At 45.1% G+C, this 18890-nt stretch overlaps 1 protein-coding gene across 3 annotated transcripts in view; it reads right to left on the bottom strand.

The window, feature by feature from the left end:
* LOC146175767 (uncharacterized) overlaps positions 1-18890 on the bottom strand; it is a 47386-nt gene that overhangs the window by 11945 nt on the left and 16551 nt on the right. For 2 of the 3 annotated variants that reach the window (XR_014701463.1, XR_014701464.1), the window contains exons 6-7: positions 3295-3444; positions 2744-2809 (exon numbers count right to left, since the gene is read on the bottom strand). The gene's annotated coding sequence lies outside the window, so the exon portion shown is untranslated. The remainder of the gene's footprint in view (positions 1-2743; positions 2810-3294; positions 3445-18890) is intronic. The other variant, XR_014701462.1, reaches the window with a different exon arrangement.

Below are 18890 nucleotides of genomic sequence, written 5' to 3'. Positions count from 1 at the left end.
GTGATCGTAGAGCTGTCATAAAGCATCCTGTCAGCTCTCGCACTGCGAGTGGCGGATCTGTCCACTACAGCCACCGTGTTGGTGGTGTTGTGGGTCGCATCCACGAGGCCGTCATGGTGCACTTCCATGACGTGCACCCCTGGCCGACGCCATAGTGCCTCAGACGTCGTTCACGTCCGAAGCGATGCGTTAGAAAACCCACATTGTGCTTGATATACCTCATGATTATCTGCAAGAAAAATAATTAGGCAACAGGACTTCTAAAGTGGTTAAATGTAGGTATATGTCTCAAGCAACTTAGCTTGATCCCAGTTGGTGGTGTTGTGGGTCGCACCCACGTGGTCGTAAAGCGGGGTCGCAACACTCATGGTGCACTTCCTTGACGTGCACCCCTGGCAGACGCCGTAGTGCCTCAGAATTCGGCAACTGTCATCGTACCGCTCTCAAAGCGAGAGCCCGATTCTACCAAGTTTTGGTACGTGCCTTGGTTTTGGTTCACCGGATGCCATGTTTTAAACACCAGGAGCAGTCTGCGACGCGGCCATAGCCTGTCGGGTTCCCCCAAGGCTTTGTGTGAGTGCCGCAGTGTACCGGAAATACAAGAGACCGAAGCAGAGTTAGCGAGCTTCCCCATGCGCTGACAGCCACCAAAGGGCGCTTGTACCTTTGACCGAAGCAGTGGCCTTGTGGTAGAGCCTCCGCCTCGCATTCGGGAAGTACCAGGTTCGATCGCCGGTTTTCAATGGGTGCAAGCTTTCCCCCGGCCTAGTGCTCGGCTCTTTGGGGTGAGCTGCTTAGGAAAGGGGTCAAATGTCCCAAATAGTTTCGCCGATGGGACAGTGATTCGTTGCGCCATCAGACAACAGTAAGTCCGCCTCGCGCGGCAAAAAAGCCCATTATGTGGCCCTAAAAACCTAAGCTGCATATGAAGAGCCTCCTCCCAGACTCTCTCCTTGATAAACTCGGCCGCTAGGTCGGGGAAGCCTGTACCCATTTTCCTCTAATTGGGTAGCCGGTGATAGGGATGGAACCACGCACCTGCCGCATCCGAGGCGGGCGACCGAACCAGTGGGCCAGACCGCGGTCCAATTCGAATTAGTTGCGCCGTTCGGACAGGATCTGTTCCGCCATCGGACAACAACCAAATATATTTCATTATGAACTTTTATCGATTGAAACTTCGAAGAAAATAACTGGAGGATGCCAAGACGCCAAGAGATAAAACGCCACGAATGTCGTTTTATCTCACATATTTTAGGCGTCCCTTTCATCTGGAGTGGTGCCGGCTAATTGGAAAGTGGGCGGGATCCTTCTGGCTCCAAAAAAAGGTCTGTCGTCTTCATGTCAAATTTACCGTCCAATCTCACTCATTAGACTTGTCTCAAAGTTAATGGAACATGTAATATACTTTAGTACAATTAAATTTTTCAAATCCACCATTTTTTCATCCTACCCAACATGCTTTCTTAAAGGACCCATCGTGCTAGACCCAACTAGCACTATTTACTAATGCATAAGCTCCTCCATTTATATCATATTTCTGTAGATGGCAGTTTTCATTTGTTTCAATAAAGCGATTGACAAAGTTCTTCACAAACGTATTTTGTTTTTCAAAGATTTCGTGCCGAAATATATACCATTCAGTTCTAACTTGGATCCATTTTTTTGTTACTAACTGTCAGCAGTTCATATGCGCCAGCAAGTGTTCATTCCAAATGTTCCAGGTCGTCCCCAGAGAACCTGAAGATACTGTCCCTGCTCCTTACTCTTCCTGATCTACATTAATGATCTATCAAATAACACATCATCTATCATCTATCGCTCCATCAATAGTACTGCCGACATAACCGCATTACAATGTGATCTAAATCATATTGAATCCTGGTGTAACAGGTGGTTAATGACTGTCATTACAATACAATACAATACAATACAACACAACACAGTACAATACAATATAATAAAACATCCGTCATATATTTTTATCGAAAACATTACTGCCACCACCTAATTGCATAATCTAGCTCAGTAATCTCCTGTCTTTCCTCTGTAAATACTTCAGCATTAACATAACCCGCGAACTTTCGTGGTGTGACCACAACTCTGCAATGACAAACGATGCTAACCACAGTCTTGGCTTCCTTCGCCGTCATTTAAAACTTGCCTGTGCCTCTGTAAAACTTTTTGCATATGTAACTCTGGTTCGACCAAAATTAGAATATGCATGTGCTATTTGAGACCCACACCAATCATACCTTGCTAACGCTCTCGAATCAGTACAAAATCGAGCCATCCGCTTTGTTTGCTCTAACTATAGCTACTTTACTAGTTTATCTAATTTAAAGTCTCAAGCTAACCTAGCATTTCTCATTCATCGACGCAAAATTTTTCGACTTTGCTTTTTTCATAAATTTTATCATTCACAGCTACCCAACTCCATCATTCTGCCCTCTCGCCGGACTTCGCAACGTGTAAGCCACAATAAAAGGGTTTATCCACCGTCTGCCAACACTACTGAGGATTTTTTTTTTCATTTCTCATCCAGACTGCGAAAGACTTGAATGACCTTCCTCTTCAAACCGTGCTCCACTCCAATCCGCAATATTTTGAAAAAGTTCACAGAGAAAATAATTTATTTGTGATAACTGATGTATAACTGATGTTATGCCGCTATCCCTCATGTAATACACCACACCTGAGACGTTTGAGGTGTATTCTAAGTAAATAAATAAATCTTATTTACCTGCTCAGCAGAACGCCGAAAGTGTCCAAGATATTGCTGGGGTTTTAAAACGTATAGGTAAGGTAACTAGATCCAGTTTTTTATGTAAAGAGAGTAAAAACAAAAAGAAAAGTTTAAGAAAACGTTGTATTGACTTCGCAAGTTTCTGACTATATAGTACCCACTTGATTTAGTGTTACCAGTCAGCGCCAGTGCAGCCCCGAATATTGTTTGTTTTTTTCCGAGCCATTTGAATGTGCCAACGTGTGGAAGCTAAAATTGTATTATATGGTTAACGAATATTGGCAGGCTACGTGGCACGCTACGGAAAAATGTGAGACATGAATGGCAATCAGAAATTAGTATGAATAATCATTTCATGACAGAAGTGACGCTTCCGAAAGTTGCAGAACCAGTCCTGTGAGAGAATGCTATGTGCAAAAGCCACAGGAAGGGAGACCATAGAGCAAAATACTCAGTAAGTATTACAAGCATTTTTTCCCTCTTCTTCTGTCTTTTAATTCTTAAGTATCAGATGGACCCAGATAATGATGAGTGTATGCGTGTATTACCTTTTGTGTCTTTCGTGTGTTACAACAAGTGTACGTCAATCTCGCCCTTTCAGTCGCAACAAAATGCCTCCTTGTGGGGGTGGTGAGGCTTGTCAAGCGGTCGTAATGACTGCTTTTTTCTTGCCGCCCTCAGTTTCCTTGTAAAGAAAACTGGAAATAAATTGATTGAAAAGTAAATCAGTGCAAATAATTTGTTCAGTGCTTGTAGGAACAGACAACTTTCGGCTGCGTATCTCTGCGAGCAGAAAATTTCATTCGGATGCATAAGTCATATATAGCTTTCCATACCGCCACTGAATTTGAAAAGCTTTGCAAACCTGGCTGATCTCATAGTTCATTCATTACTTTAATAACCGTAGCATATCTCTTCAGTACGATGATCTAAGTAGCTTCCTAATGCTTGTTCGTCATAATTTTCCTCTGAAATGTCTCTAGGAAACTTGGTTATCATTTGCCGACGAAGCATTTTATACAAAACTATCGCTCGCAATACGTTCATCATAAGCACAGTCGCCGTGGTGGGTTGCGATCTTCATTTCAAGTGCCCTGTCATATACTCGTGGCGTTTACTCTCAGTTTCCACAGACAAGCGTGACGCTTTCTTGATAGAACTTGTCAAATCATTTCTTCTCAATAAAAACGCTATAAGTGGATTAATCTACCGCTCGCCTTCATTATTATACTCTGACGTATGTCTCAAAATAGATAACATTCTCACGCGTCCTAACTGCGAAAACAAAACATCATTATTCTAGGCGATATTAACATTAACATTATCGATCATGAGAATCCTTCATGTTCCGATAACCACAACTGCTGTATAGGTCATGGATTAGAAACTTTATTGACTCTACCAAAGCGTTTTGACCCTCTCGGCTCTAGTTCACCTAGAGATCCCTTTTCAACTAACTGCTGTTCACAAACTGCAGAAATTTTAGATTTTGAGATCACCGAGCACACTACAACCTGTTTGTTTTTCTTAACAGTAGTTGTCATAATTTATTAGCCCTTAAGGGCCCCTGTCAGGGTATTACATAAGGGGGGACCGAAAACAAAACAAGGTACTGAACAAAAGGTCATAATAAATATAAAAAATACCACAAAGCACAGAAAGAAGCAAAAAACGCGCTAATGATAAGCAAGGCGTATCAAAATGCGAACAGCACCACACGGCACACTTTGTCGATAGTGATGAGAGCCTTTCTGCTGAGATACCGTTCGTCGTTGACAACGACCACACGGCTGGCCTTGTAGATGCCGGCGGGGATTTTTCCGTAATGAGTCGTGGCCTTGCTACCATCTTGCGTAAAGGCCTGACTCCTTGGCACGGAGCGCCGGTAAGGACATTCGGGGGGCATGTGGTGACGCTGCTCGTTTCCTAGTGCGCCGCTCGAGTCGAGATTCACCACGTAACTTTCTCTTATTGCTTCACTGTGCTGGCAGAGTGTTCCAAGGACCTAATCCTCGGTCTTGATTTTCTTCAGGAAAACGGCGCAATCATCGAACCCAAAGCGGCGCCAGTAAGTAATTACCATTGGGGAAGTTTAGGTTTCATCATCCAAATGTGCACCAGCTTTCAATGAGATTCAGATAGTTTTGGAGAGCATCTTGATCGTGTTTATTAATTATGCGTCGGTAAATAATACAAGCATTATTTGAAAGTATTCAGAACCGTGCAGCACGCTTTATCCCCTCTAATTATTCACGTCATTCTAGTTTAATATCCATGAAAATAAAAACATTAGATCAGCCTGACCTTTCACTAAGTCGGAAGCACTCTCACCTTTGTCTTTTTCGTAAAATATACTACCTCAATCCTTTCCTGAAAGAAAATCATTTCACCAGACCCAGTTACATCTCATCTCGCATCGATCGTCAACGAAAGTTGAAGTGCCATCTTGCCGCACTAATCTATACCATTCTTCATTCCTACCAAGAAGCGCCACTGAATGAAAACACCTCCCCGCCTCCTCAGTCACCATTTGTGACAGCACCAATTTCAAGCTTGCTGTTCAAAGTGCCTTACAGTTAGTTCCTTCACTTTTTTTCTCGTTCTGCAAATTATGTACTGCACCACTCCTTTCTGTTGTGGCCTTGAAGGTATGTACAATAAATAAATAAATAAATAAATAAATAAATAAATAAATAAATAAATAAATAAATAAATAAATAAATAAATAAATAAATAAATAAATAAATAAATAAATAAATAAATAAATAAATAAATAAATAAATAAATAAATCTAATCGAAGAGGCGAATGGTGGATGAGATTTTGGAGAGGAGGTCCTTATTAAAGATTAAAAAAAGAAGTGGGCACAGCACAGACCAGTATGGAACTCCGGAAGTTACGTTATTAGTAGAGTAGAGGTTTAAGGTAGACCGCCTGTTACTGTGAACTGAGAGCGAACAGTGAGGAAGTTGTAAATACAGTCTAGAACAAGTGGGTGGAGGTGAAGACGAAAGTCTAAGCATAAAATGCTGATGAGGGACACAGTCAAATGCGTTGGAAAAATGCCGATAGGTGACATGGGTTTGGAACAAAGAATCGAGATTTAAAAGAAGGTCAACGGTAAACGCAAATAATATCGATTCGCATGAATGACCAACACGAAAGCTAATCTGATTTTTGAAAAAGGAGATGGAATTCAGGTGGGACGCAATAAATGAATATATAATATGCTCGAGAAAGTTACATGGATTGAAGGTTAGTGAGATAGGAGGGTAATTCGACGGGCCGCTACGGTTGCCTGCCTTGAATACGCGAAACACTATCAATTTTCCAGTCACTAGGTAATGAGCCGTTAGCACGAAATTTATGAAATATTGTATTAAGAAAATGTTAAGAGATGTTTTCGCGGCGTTTAATATAGTCGCAGTGATGTTATCTGGTCCCGCGGCTGTAGATTAGTTCAGGTTTTCTACCAGAACACAGGCGCCAGCTGTATAGTGATGAGGATAGGAGCCATCTCAGGGAACTCAAAACTTTGTAGGGTTGGTGTATTCCAAGCAGGTTCAGGTGTAAAGACAGATATAAAATAAGGACTTATGACGTCAGATCGAAGTTCCTAAGCCACCCGTGGACCATCCTGATTTAAAAGAGTAATGCAATGCGAGTTGCTCGATTTGGGTGATAGCAGTCAGAATTTCTTGGGATTGAACGGAAGGATGCCATAGAGGTCATTGTAGAAAAACTTTCATTTTGTACACCTTAACTGGGGTGTTTATTCCTGTAAGCATGCAAAGCATTTCTTTTATTTACAATCCAGTGCACTCCTGTTATCTTAACGAAAACGCCGCTTTTTATTTTGAGAAAGCCTCCTTAAGGAATTCGAATACCTGGGGCTCTATTCTAGACAATTCGCCATTTGTTTTTAAATTGAGGCGTACGAGTGAAGTGTGCAGTAGAGCGGTGCCAGATTACGTAAGCTCACAATCGGCTTACGCATTCTGAAGAAAAAAAGAAAACAAAATGATAGAAAAAAGCGCCTTCGTCTGCTATTGCAATTTGGCGCCAAGTATGAAAAACGACGGTGCTCCAGGACCCGAGCAGCTGCGGATCATTCCGCGAATCCGACGCCTCGGACGCCATTTAAATTGAGGCGTACGAGTGAAGTGTGCAGTAGAGCGGTGCCAGATTACGTAAGCTCACAATCGGCTTACGCATTCTGAAGAAAAAAAGAAAACAAAATGATAGAAAAAAGCGCTTTCGTCTGCTATTGCAATTTGGCGCCAAGTATGAAAAACGACGGTGCTCCAGGACCCGAGCAGCTGCGGATCATTCCGCGAATCCGACGCTTCGGTTTGCAGTGAGGGAGATTGAAACATGTTTCGGCATTTTGGTGTCAGTGCATAATGACATACTTGTAGTCGGACATTCGGCAGCCGCTATGCACGGAGAGGCTGAGCAAGTTTACGAGACGCGAGGAGCGTAACAGTTGAAGTGCAAGAACGGCAACGGAATATTCGCAGTGGCTTGGCGCAAAATGGGAGCGGAAAGTAGCATTGCTCCCCATAAGCACCGATGGCCTCTTCTGTTCCCTTATCAGCGGCATTTGAATGTAGGAACTAAAACGTTTAAGGACCTCGTCGTAAACAGAAGGAATTTACAGATTTACGAAGTAGCTCCAGCACTGGTGAAGCGGCGCCTGTGCAGTCAGCATTGTCCATGTATGAGGACAATGCTCGCAATCTTAAAGTATCAATTAGTGTTCAATTAGTATCAATTGGTATCAACTCAAAATGTCTCAAATGTGAAACGAATTTCTGCTGCCCACCTTTTTCGTTCAGCCGAGTTATGACTGGCTACCGCAAGGTCAGCAAGTCCGCTTAAGTTTATGACATCTTGTGTTGGCTTGAGTTGTGTAGAGCGCATTAAGAAGTGCAGGAAGAGAGAGAGAGAGAGAGAGAGAGAGAGAGAGAGAGAGAGAGAAAGCGTGTCTGTGTGTCTTCCATACACACACACACAACCAATAAAGTGGAAAGTACATGCTGGGTACACTTAGTCGAGTGGCGCGAGAAAGGCTCCTGCGAAACATGCAAGATGTCCGAGAAGGAGAGACAGAGAAACAAGAACGGGTAGCAGGGAGGTTAACTAGCTAGACGACGCTCAGTAGACTACCGCACACGTGCAGAGAGAGATAAAAAGGAAGAAAACGCAAAGAAAGCGAAATAGGACTGAGGAAATCGTGGCATGAAGCTAGGGCGACGCATAAAATGCAAAGCAATAATGGAAGATTATTTTCTGCTTTAGTAAGGGTTGTGCATTGCTGTAAAAAGCAATCAACACAAAAATTATTTAGGAACACCATATGATTAGAGCGTGTCATCATAACGTGCTCTGGAGTGCTTATTTTGTTTCTCAAAAATAAGCAAATGGTGAGCATGCATGCGTATCTGAGCAAACCTTTACATGAAAAGATCCCATGTGAAAAGCTACTTGTGCCATGTACTACATGGCAAACACATTCCTTTATTAAAAAAGAAGCTGTCAGTAATTTTTGTTCCTTTTTAAATTGTGGGAATGCTCATTTTATTAAAATTGAAGTGAATGCATAGTGATAGACAAAAACGGCAGTTCTAAGGGCCGATATTTAAGGCAATCCTTGGTGATCCCTCGCTGCCTGTTGCCGCTAAGTTCCTTGCACTGCCACCACACCATATGCCTAAGGTAGTCACACTCCCGAACCATCCAGACAGATAATTCGAAAGCATCGCGGTGCTCTATGAAATGCCTTGTCTCGTACAGATCAACCGCTTTAGTCGATCTGTGCGCAACAGCGCTTATCGATGGTTTCTCTATGAGGGCAAAGCGTTTGCAACGGGAGGGTAGCTAGGGCCCTCATGCGGCTGTAAATTTACGTGTTCAATATCTTTCCTCTAAAAGGTTGCGCAACTGAAAAGTACCCTTAGAATGTTGTTTCAATGCTTTCTGCAGTTATAACAAGATGTATCAGCTTACTTCACCGCCAAGAGTAATCGCCTACCAAAGTGCGGTGAGTTAACAGCCGCTTATACTCTACTTCAAGCTCGCCATGTTTATTTGCGCTAGCCTCAGTGCGGTCCGAAACGTGGTCTGTCACTTACGAGATTGTCAGAACGTTCTTTAGGTCATGAAACGACATTCCTGCATAATGTGTATGTATGGCGTATTTCCTGCTACACAGCGTCAGCCAAACAAATTTCTGGAAGCGCTTCTTGACAGCAAGCAATACATTTCACCCAATTCGTAATAGAAGCACTAGAGCTTTCCTCCATACCATATATAACTTCGTTTACCTCTAACAATTATTGATATTTGTCATCAAGCAGCATGAATATCTCTGCTAAAATCAGTTTGCAAGCCAAGTCACTTCCACGTCACCGCAAAAAGCCATTTCGACAGCTTAATATTTCGCGGCACAATCTTTTAAACATAAAACGGTCCTGATAACCAATCAGAAAAATAATATGGCGCCGAACAGCGGCCATGCGTGTCGAGAATAAGGCCACAGGGCTTGTTAGAATTGTCGCGTATGCATACAATAGAACGTAGGTTTCCACCGGTTATAAAATTTGATTCTTGAATTCTAGCCAGTTTTATCCAACAGGCTTATTACAAGCGGATTGCCAAATATAAAAAAAAAATTGTCAAGCTGTGAGTTGATAAGAGCAAGTATCCCTTTTTTAATTCATTATGTGCTTTACAAAACACTTCTGTTCAGGAATCGGAAGTGATAGGTTGAATATTACAGTAATTAATGTGATCGCTGAAATCCTAAATACACGATATGGACTAGACGAGCTCTAGACTAGACGCAAGGACTAAATCAAGACTATTACTGCCACGTGTAGGGAATTTTACTGTTTGGCTGAAGTTGAACGTCAAGATCGGCATTGACGAGAAGATGAGCACATGTTTTCTCAGTAGATGTCGAGGAGATTAAGGTCATCGCAGAGGGTGTAATCCGCGCGAGGAAAACGAGCGTTAAGATCGAGCTGAACGGAGCTAATATCGTTAATGAAAAACTGTCACTGTCGGGAGACGATAACATGCAATGATCATGCATATATTTGTGGTAAGGGTGAGTTTGATGCAAATAATTTCGTGGCAAGTATGAATCACAAGAAAAGAAGAATTAAGGATGGTTTTATTACAAGCTGAAACGCACCACTCATGCGTGAAACCCTAAAAAGTCTGTAGATTATAAATGGCATGTTGTTATCACTTGATAGCCACGACTCTGTAAATATAGCGATAACAGTGCCGCCGTTATCATCAAGAAACGCTTCCACTGCCTCCCTCTTCAGAAGATGGCTATGAACATTTCTAAAACGACTGACATAATATGACATACATGTGAGCATGATTGAGGCACAAGTGGCTGACGGAGGGAGGGAGGCCTTGAAATGGATAGTGACCGCTATGCAGCATGCTCTGCCATAGTTCCGGTATCCGCTTTGTTGTAGAAATGCTTATCGCCCATACTTAACTTGTCACACCGCACTTTGTATTTTAAGCCACTTTCTTTGCCGTACGCACGAAGTTAATTTTGTGCTGCACGTACAGGCGCTGAAAAATCTTCACGTACTGAAAATGGCGTACTCTTGAGTTTAGGGCCAGCAGAAAGTATTTTGTATTTGTATTTTTTAAAATGCGAGAATTTCGCTACTATGGGCCGTTGTTTCCTTTGCTAAAAGCAGCCTAAGCGATGCGCTATTTTAATGTACACAGGGTCTATTGGTAGGATTAGTTTATCTGGGCAGAACGAAATTATGGCTATTTCGGATTGTTCCCATGTTTCATCTGCCGTATCGAGGAGTCCGAAGAACAGCAGGCTGTTTCGCCGAAGGTGATTCTCGGAATCGTCACATTTCTCTTCAATCGCTCTGATTTCAGTTGAAAGTCTTTAAATAGCTAGGTTTGCATAAGGTTTTGGGCTGACATCACTGCACTGATTAGTTGCCACGATTATTTCGAGAATATCAACGCGCGACGATAGGCTGCGCCACGATTTTGAAATTCGGCTGGGAAGCGGAAGTTAATGCTAGTTCAGACAGCACCGAATTTTGAGCAACTACCAATTGTGATAAACTCTGAACAATAGAAGCAATGAATGGCGTAGGCGGAGGAGGACCAGTGTTTAACTTCATGTTGCCTGAGAGAACAAGGAGCAAGAAGACCAAGTGAGCATTTACGGCGAAAGAACTGACACCAAAATGTCTGTCAACGCTTGAACGCACCAGAGGGGTACGACATCGCTACTAAGTACGGATAGCTAGAGCGAGTACAGAATGAACACGGCAAATAACGAACCTGCAGCGAGAAGAAAGGCGTTCTTTTGAACAAGATTGTAACGGTACGGTGCCCCAAATGGTCCGTGGACTGTGGATGCTTTTCTTTATCAAGCGAGCCACCATCCGAGCGTCGAAGTGCCGCCCTTTCGTCACTGTGCATCATGCAGTTCGCTGAACCCCCTAATATTAAAGAATGGGAATGGCTCGGCACTTTCGTTATCAGCCTCTTCGTCACCCGCAGCGCCACGCGTTGTCATTCTTGTGACCCGGGGATCCGTGACATGTACTAATCTTTTTTTATTCGCGACGGCACCTTCTCCACAGTTATGTTCTCAGACTCTATTCATTAGGAATTGTGTAAAAATTGTACTAGTTATGTAAACTTGCGTTACTTTCTATTCCCGCGTTGTCCCTTCGCTGTTGAAATTGTGTTGTGTATATTAAAATATATTTTAACAGGAAGTCCCCTGACTGAGCAGCTTGAGGTCCTTCTTTGCTGATATTTTTACTAATGCAGCCTGAAGTGCACTTCAATAAACCTTCCAATCGGATTAAAGTTATGGTTTTCCATGGAAAACAAGCTCGAAGCAGCAGAGTGTCCGGGGCCGCATTTTATAAATCCCGAGTGCTTTACTTCTGCGCTTCCTTCACAGCGTATAAGAACGAGCACGCATTTTTTTCCATCATCATCGGCTCACCATTTCCTTCGAAAAGCCTGCACGAGTAATGTGGAGAATATAACGACGTGATGTAAGAAAAACCTACCCTGCTCTCATCAAAATCAAATCATTAGTGGGAAGTCATAAAACAACTCCGAAAATGAGAACATTATTCTGAAGTAATTATTCTGGTGAAGAACCCCTTTTGAGAATTTCCGAAGAATTGCAAATGATATCAAAAAACACGACATTTGAAATTATTTGATTTTCTGAGGATAGGTGAAACAGTGTTGCAACGATACACATGAAAGAACGGCATTGCAATATGGGTCTAAAGACAGAATGTATCGATATGGCTCCTTTTTTTTTGAGATCTGTTTACTGGAATGATATTTGAAATCGTCATAATCTCAACTACGAGCCAAATATCGCATTTATTCTATTGCCAGACTGTCATTGTATCCACATGCCTCAGCGAAGTTTCCAAGATACAGACAGAAATCGTAGGTATGCCATAGCGAGATCACAAAGTCAAATGCTCTGGTTCTTCATAGTAGAGCGACAAGTTTGAACGTTTACTAACCTAAAACACATATTAGTATCCTGTGGCTAGCAACTTCAAAGATGGCTACGGTTTCCACAGTGGCATATTTCTTCCTGTTGCAAATGTTGCCAATTGCTTGTATGCTAATTTAGAATACAACAATAAGCACAATGCGCAAATTCGACTAGTTTTTTCTGTTGCTATTAACGCCTGATTGTTTGGCAGCAGACCATATGATCAGAATTTAACATATCGATAGGTGATAAGTTATTTCGAACCATGCTTTATTGTTGTCGAAGTATGGTTTGAGTAAAAACAATCAGCGTCATTTCTTTATGTACGGTAGCCAGTGTAACGAGTAGGAAACAAGGAAGAAAGAAGAAGTGTCTTCCTGCTAAGGTGGCTTCATCGCTCCTCTGAAAATTCTTGCCGTCCTTGTAAGCACCTGTCCTGTCTCCAGAGAAGTGGATCTTCTATTTCCGAGGAAGCTCCAGACGTCCTCTCCGCGTCAGGTTGCGAGACCTCCGGTGCATGCTACTCATGCATGATTGCAGCTCAGGTCGGCACGGAGGCTAGGCCTAGTGCTGCCGCTGCCACGCTGGCAGAGGCAGCTTCGCCGGAGTTGCTCGCTGCAACTCCTGCCCTGCCGTCGACACCTCAACCTGACCATCGGCCTCAGGTCCAGCTTGGTGCTTCCGGTTCTTCAGCACCAGCGCCCATTCAGCCTTCCCAAAATGGACAACAGCCCGTAAGTGAACTGTTCTCTGGGCGGAGCACGGCTATGGCCACTCAGCTAACACGACGAGATGCACATCCAACAGTGCGTCCTGAAGAGACAAGCTCTTCAATGGACCTATCGGCTCCACCATCCGTATCAACGAGCACCCGTGCCCCTCACAAGCGTCCTTCGGAAGATAATCAACCGAATTCGTCCTCGGCAAGTGGTGGCTATCAAGGAAAGCGCTCCTGTTTAACTATCGAAAACCAGGTTGCACCTACACCGGCATCGTCAGCTTATAAAGTTGCGATTAAATCTCTAGCCAACAAAAGCCTCACCGATATACCAAACAGGATCATCCAGGCCAACTTGGACGCGTGTCTCGGAACCAGAGGTTTTCGGGGCTTCACGGCAAGGAAGAAGTCAAACACTATAGCTGTGTGGCTCCCGACACTTACTGCGGTGGAACGTGTCCAAACGCTTAGTTATATTTCAGTCACAAGTGAGATCTCAGTGCCTGTGCAAGTGTATCTAGTTGAAGGCTCCGACTTGCAGCATTGCGTCTTTTACAACGTCGACATAAACGAAGATCAAACCACCCTTCAACGTGAGCTGTACTGCCCAACGCACCGAGTCATACAGTCCCGACACATAGGAAAGGGGCGTTCCTGCATGATCACCTTGCAAGGCCCTCCGACACTCCCAGCCTGTCTGTACTATTAAGGCCACGGCCGTATAAACCGAGTGTGGTTTACTGTTATAACTGTTTTCGGGCAGGGCACATGCACAAATCTTGCCCCTTTGCTACTGCTGATGAAGGTGCGTCTGAAGGAAAAGTTACGTACCGATGCGGCCTCTGCAAATCGGACGACCACGAGATAACATCTCCAAGTTGTCCGACAAAGCAAAAGGCAACGCAGACGGCTCGTCTTCGGAACACTAAGCGTTGGCCAATAGAGGACATGACACCGGTGCAGACATCCAATCGCTTTGCAGCTCTTCAGTGGAATGATGACGAGTGGCCAGAGCTTCCTGAGCCCGCTTCGAATGCACCTCCAGCTAAGACAAAGTCTAATGATACGGTGCTCAAAAACGCCGTCGACAACAGACAATACAGCAGTGTACTGATCTACCAGACGACGATATGGCTGTAGTGGATGAACAAATCAATCGTCTCTTAGCAGAGGTCTCTAAGCTCCGACAACACCGCGAAATGCTTGCTCGACGTCGGCGAGCTGCAGAAGTAACCGCCAAATCTAGTAATTGCCCAACACAACCGCCTTCATCCCGCGCAACAGGGCCATTTGCTGCCTCTTACCAGAGTACCACAACGCCCAATGATAACTCTGCAACATCGCTGCTCCGCTATATGGTCAACCAGTTGTCCAACCTGACATCTGTGATATTACAGCGCTTGGACTAGCACACAAAAATGGCGAAATCCGGTCGTCCTGGTGTACTACAGTGGAACTGTAGAGGCATTTCCACGAAGGTGGCCGAGCTCAAGACCCGACTGCGATTTAACAAGCTTCGGGTGTGAGCTATGTTACTTCAGGAAACGAACGCCTTGCCATCTATTCCTGGCTTCAGCGGCTACGTGTCTCCTTCAATGACCGACCGTCGCGTGCAGACTGCTTCTCCCCCGGGAAAGGCGGCGATATATGTTAAAACGAGTATTCCTCATGTACGCCTTTCTCTCGAAAACTGGTGCACATCATACCAAGAGGTAGTAGCAGTTGCTGCGAAATTTCTGAAAGGAACCGTTGTTCTTGTTTCTTATTACGTTCGACCAGCTGGAGGCGCCTCTTCCCGTATTAATCTTGGCTGGTTATTAAGTGTTCGTCGGCAATACCCCGGGTGTCCAATTTTAGTCGGAGGCGACTTTAACGCCCCTCACCCAGATCGGGGGTATCCGACTGCAAGCCCTCGTGGTAGGCGTGTGCGGGACGCCTTCACTGATGCCCTGTTTGTTCTGCTTAATCACCCTGGGACAGCAACACGGCCTGTGCGTCACATACATAGTGCTGCCTATGCTCCAGACTTGACGTGGTGGTTGGGCGCAGGAACTCCCTCATGGCACATGGAGCCGCGGACTGCTGGGGAAGTGATCACCACCCTATCCTCATCGGTCTCCATCCCTCCCGTCTCCGCCTTTTACGCCGCAAATGTTCTGTGATAAACTGGGACAGCTTTCGCTCATGTCTCGACAGTATGTCTTCAGATTCGCCGTCACTCCTTGTTGACCGTATACAGAGAGCACTAAACAGCGCTACGACTACTACTTGGATTGATGTAGGTCGACCGGCACCAGACCTCGGCCTGCTTAACTTGTGGGCAGCCCGCCGTCAAGCTGAGCTGGCTGCTACGCGAGACCCTACTTCGTGGCAGGCACGTACACGACTGAATTATCTTACCGCGAAGGCTCGGAGATATGAACGCGATCTCTCGCGACGCCAGTGGCATGCATGGTGTGAACAATTTTCTGATAAATCATCGAATGCCTCACTATGACGAACGTTTCGTGCAATGGAACATGGTCGTCGTTCTACTGACGCAGCAGCAACAGCATGCTTTGCGGCTAATCTGTCGCCGGGTGATTTCGCCAAAGAAGCTGCTCGAAATTTTTTCCCAAAATACGATATACTGCCTCCTTCAGCTGTAAACCTTAATTTGGCAGGTATCCCTGCAGACGCATGGAAACTACCATCCGCTGCCGACGCAGATGGAATTGCAAGCCCCTTTTCGATGTGCGAGCTGCTGGCTGCAATTGACGACGAAATGGAAAACAGCGCCCGGCCTGGACAAAATTCAGTATGAGGTTTACAAGAACCTCAATACTGCTGCACTTCCTCATCTACTAGACACCATAAACAAAGTGTGGCTTGATGGTGTCGTGCCCGAGAGCTGGAAAACCGCTGTCGTGATCCCTATTCCTAAACCTGGGAAGCATCCAACGGACCTCGCCAGCTTGCGACCAATCTCCTTAACATCAACGCTTTGCAAGCTCGCAGAGAAAATGCTAGCCACACGACTTTCTTGGTGGCTTGAACAGCACGGTTTTTATCACCCTGCTCAAATTGGATTTCGTCCATACATAGGTACAGAGGACGGGTTGGCTGTCTTGGCATCAGCAGTTCTGTCATCTACCCGCAGCCGCAATGTACGTACCATATTAGCAATGGATGTTGAAAAGGCATATGACAACATCAGTCATGCTGCAATCCTGAATGCCATTGACATGCTTCATCTCCCCCCGAGAGTGCGCACTTTTGTCGCATCATTTTTGGATGGACGAAAATTTGCAATACGCCTCAGCGGTGACACTGTTGGTTCATTCGTTTCACTACGTGGCGTGCCCCAGGGATCAGTATTGTCTCCGACGTTATTCAATATTACTTTCATCCCATTGGCGTGGGGCTTACATTATATCCCTGAAATCAAGTTTTTGCAGTGCGCAGATGATATCACGGTATGGAGTACTCACCATGATCTTCTCACTCAAGAGGCCGCCCTTCAGTCAGCATTAGACGTAACCTCTGATTACGCATCCTCCATTGGCCTTCAACTTTCTGTGTGTAAAACTTCATACACGTCAGTCGCCAACCGCTGGGCACGCCGTAAACTTGCCTCAAATCCAATTCGTCTCTCTCTATCAGGCACCCCAATACAAGAAAGTGCGAGCCTGAAAATTCTGGGCTTAACAATTCACCAATCAGGATCAGCGACTGCTTGGCTCTCTCAGGCAAAAAAGCAAGCACTTCAAACTATAAGTGTAATAAGAATTGCACCTAAAACGGGTGGCGCTGGCTCGTCTGTTGCACGCCAGTTAGTGAGGGCGGTTCTGCAGCCCCGTATTGTTTATCAGGCCCAGTTCCAGCATCTTACAAGGGCACAATGGGATCGCCTTGAAGCCGTAAATCGAGAAGCTATGAGGACCATAACATGCCTTCCACGAATCACACCGTTCGTAGCGTTACAGGAGAATGCGCAGCTCAACACCATCGATGAACTGGTGCAGCAGCGCCGAGATGCTCGCAGTCTCAAGGCCACTTTGTCACATTCCACGCAAGCACTGAGGGCGTATATGCAACGTCACACATTATTCTTCAGCCACCTGCGCCAGTTCTCCCTCCCTGGAAATTTATACAGTTAGGAGACAACAAGCCAACTGACATCCGCAGACCGACGTCTGCCAACTCTGCATCGTTGCTACGCCAGAGATTTGAAGAGCAAGATACTAACCTGCCTCAAGAGTCCATAGTAGTGTACGTAGATGGAAGCCTGCAAGGCTGTGAAGCCAAAACGGCAATTCACTGTCCACGGAGACCTAGCCTGAATCAGACAACTACGTTTCATTTTCGGAACCACTTACATCTTTCTGCGCTGAGCTTGTGGCAGTTCAGGAGGCACTCTGCTCCGTGACTTCTATAACCATGCTCCCTACAGCCCACATTGTCATCCGCACTGACGCACTTCAAGCAGTACGTCTGCTCCGACGTGTCAGCCGCTGCCCTAAAATTTGCCAGGACATCCACCGGCTTGCGGCGCGCATCCCACAGTCAATACGCATTGAGTGGGTCCCACGGGATCTGCTGCCTTCCCAAAGTCAAGCTGATTTTGCAACCCGCCTCGTGAACCAAGACGCATCAATCCCACGGCTTCTCGAAGTCGACGACGCTACCCTCCTTTTGTCAAGAAAGGAGCACCTCCGGCGCCGCACACGTGCACTTATCCCTCCGTGTGCGATATCCCTTCCCCGCGGTCTCACCCGTGCAGAGAAGGTTGCGCTTAGGAGGATCTGGGTCGGTGTTGCCCTTACACCAGCAGTAACTAGGACGTGGTCATACTTCCAACACTTATATCCTCGCCCAGGATGCCCGATCTGTAACAACGAAGATGTCGAGGCCGACATCCACCACTTGCTGTGGGACTGCCCAGCACTCAAGCCAACACGAATCCGGCACCTGAGAATAGCTGGCCTTTCAGCAACCAATCCTGCCTCATACGTCACTTGGACGCAGGGACCTCATCATCGCTCACTTCTGGACTTCATAAAATCAGCCAACCTTTTTCCATTCATTTAATCATTTATTCATCCTTCATCTCATAACCTACTGATGCCCCGAGGCAATAAATATCGACTAAAAAAAAAAAGAAAGTTGAAAGAGCGTAATAAAATGGTCGGCACTACGTCATCTCTAATGACTGTGACGCCAATCCTGTTTTCAGGTGTAGCAATCACCTCGGCATATAAAGGGACCGTGGTGCCTGCGACCTGCACGTTATCCTCTTCAAGGGTGACCCGTGCAACCCAGACACTGGCCATGAAGTCTTTGTTGCTCGTCATCGCCGCTCTCGTTTGTCTCGAATTACGCTTCGTCAGGGGTGAGCATTTTCTCTCTGTGTGCATGCTTGGAACCTCGTTTAAAAGCGAGAACCATCATCGCAGAGAAATTGTTTTCCTTTGTAGTGCCTAGTTTCGATTACACTCAGCTCAATGTCTTGTTTTTATCTCAAGCGGTTGAATAGAATTGCCATTTTGTGACGTTAATGCAGCATTTTATAAGCGGGATAAGGCCAGACCGGCAGCACTAATATGGTATAGGAAAGATGAGGAGCACGTTCGCCACGCTGTGGTATGAAGCAGTGAACATCAATTTTCGTCACACCCGTTTAGAAATGGGTGCACCACGGCCGTATACTGATTCACAAAGTCAACAATGGTCTCTTATCGGAATTTGAAAATTTCTGTACCATTTAATAACGGCACGCTAGTAATATTCTTTGGATAACAATCAGCTAATGAAAAGAATTGTTAAAATTCGGCGATTGCCTAAGCATCCTGCTACTTTACGTCATTCATGTGATTGGATATGTTGGCTTTCAAAGGCATTACAGTA

Source organism: Amblyomma maculatum, chromosome 10, assembly GCF_055883805.1.
Source record: "Amblyomma maculatum isolate TAMU_Amacu chromosome 10, ASM5588380v1, whole genome shotgun sequence".
NCBI lineage: Eukaryota > Metazoa > Arthropoda > Arachnida > Ixodida > Ixodidae > Amblyomma > Amblyomma maculatum.
This window is presented reverse-complemented; position numbering and strand designations above follow the sequence as displayed.